Source organism: Bos taurus, chromosome 24, assembly GCF_002263795.3.
Source record: "Bos taurus isolate L1 Dominette 01449 registration number 42190680 breed Hereford chromosome 24, ARS-UCD2.0, whole genome shotgun sequence".
In the NCBI taxonomy this organism is placed as follows: domain Eukaryota; kingdom Metazoa; phylum Chordata; class Mammalia; order Artiodactyla; family Bovidae; genus Bos; species Bos taurus.
This window is the reverse complement of record NC_037351.1, coordinates 11,661,861-11,663,644: the sequence shown is the minus strand read 5'-3', so window position 1 is coordinate 11,663,644 and position 1,784 is coordinate 11,661,861. Positions and strand designations below refer to the sequence as shown.

Here is a 1,784-nt window from a genome sequence, read left to right as displayed (position 1 = left end):
ATTGTGTTTTTTAACAAATTGCATTTTTGTGGCAACCTGCAACTTGCAAGGTTATTGGCGGCATTTTTCCAACATCATTTGCTAGTTTGTGTCTGTGTCATATTTTCATAATCCTCACTTTTCAAACTTTGAAACTGTTATTGTATTTGTTATGTGCCCTGTGATCAGTGATATTTGACATCATTCTTGTGATTGTTTGGCAGGCAGCCCAAAACATGCCCAAGTAAGATGGCAAACTTAATCCATAAATTTTATGCATGCTCTGACTGCTCCACCAATTTGCTGCTCCTTGCCTCTCTCCTGAATCACAACATTATTGAAATTATGCCAATTAACAGCCTTACAAAGACTTCTAAGTGCTGAAGTGAAAGGAAGGCTGACACCCCTTTCACCAAAATCAAAAGTCAGAAATAATTAAGCTTAGTGAGGAAGGCATATTGAAAGCTGAGATGGCTAAAACTAGGCTTTTTGTGCCCATTTTCCAAGTTGTAAACATAAAGGAAGCATCCTTGAAGAAAATTGTAAGAGCTACTCCAGTGAACACAGCAATAGTAAGACAGCAAAACAGCCCTATTGCTGATACAGTTAAGGTTTTAGTGGTCTGGATAGAAGATAAAAACAGTCAAGATTCTCTTCAGACAAAGCCTAATTCAGAAGAACTTCCTGTTTTTCAGTTTTGTGAAGACCAAGAGAAATGAGGTAGCTGCTGAAAAAAGGTTGAAGCTAGCAGAGGTTAGTTCATGAGGCTTAAGGAAAGATGCCATCTCCACAAATGCAAGGTGAAGCAGCAAGTGTTGATGTAGAAGCCGCAGCAGGTTCTCCAGAAGAGCTAGCTAAAATAATAAATATGGTTAGACTTTGTGGAGTAACAAACGGAGTAGCGATCTTGGTCAACAAAAGAGTCTGAAATGCAGTATTTGGATGCAATCTCAAAAATGACAGAATGATCCCTGTTCGTCTCCAAGGCAAACCATTCAATTTCGCGGTAATCCAAGTCTATGCCCTGACCAATAACGCTGAAGAAGCTGGAGTTGAAGAGTTCTATGAAGACCTACAAGACCTTCTAGAACTAAGAGCTAAAAAAGATGTCCTTTTCATTATAAGGGACTGGAGGGCAAAAGTAGGAAGTCAAGAAACACCTGGAGTAACAGGCAAATTTTGCCTTGGAGTACAGAATGAAGCAAGGCAAAGGCTAATAGAGTTCTGCCAAGAGAACACACTGGTCATAGCAAACACCCTCTTCCAACAACACAAGAGAAGACTCTACACATGGACATCACCAGATGGTTGACAACGAAATCAGTTTGATTATATTCTTTGCAGCCAAAGATTGAGAAGCTCTATACAGTCAGCAAAAACAAGACCGGGAACTGACTGTGGCTCAGATCATGAACTCCTTATTGCCAAATTCAGACTGAAATTGAAGAAAGTGGAGAAAACCACTAGACCATTCAGGTATGACCTAAATCAAATCCCTTAGATTATACAGTGGAAGTGAGAAATAGATTTAAGGGACTAGATCTGATAGATAGAGTGCCTGATGGTCTATGGGTGGAGGTTCATGATATTGTACAGGAGACAGGAATCAAGACCATCCCCAAGAAAAAGAAACACAAAAATCAAAATGGCTGTCTGAGGAGGCCTTACAAATAGCTGTGGAAAGAAGAGAAGCAAAAAGCAAAAGAGAAAAGGAAAGATATGCCTATTTGAGTGCAGAGTCCCCAAGAATAGCAAAGAGAGATAAGAAAGCCTTCATCAATGCAAAGAAATAGAGGAAAACAATA

The 1,784-nt window shown here is 39.5% G+C and overlaps 1 pseudogene; it reads left to right on the top strand.

Annotated features, from left to right (window-relative positions):
* The first annotated feature begins 228 nt into the window (after positions 1-228).
* LOC104975748 (tigger transposable element-derived protein 1-like) lies at positions 229-1,059 on the top strand (annotated as a pseudogene).
* Positions 1,060-1,784: the final 725 nt, after the last annotated feature.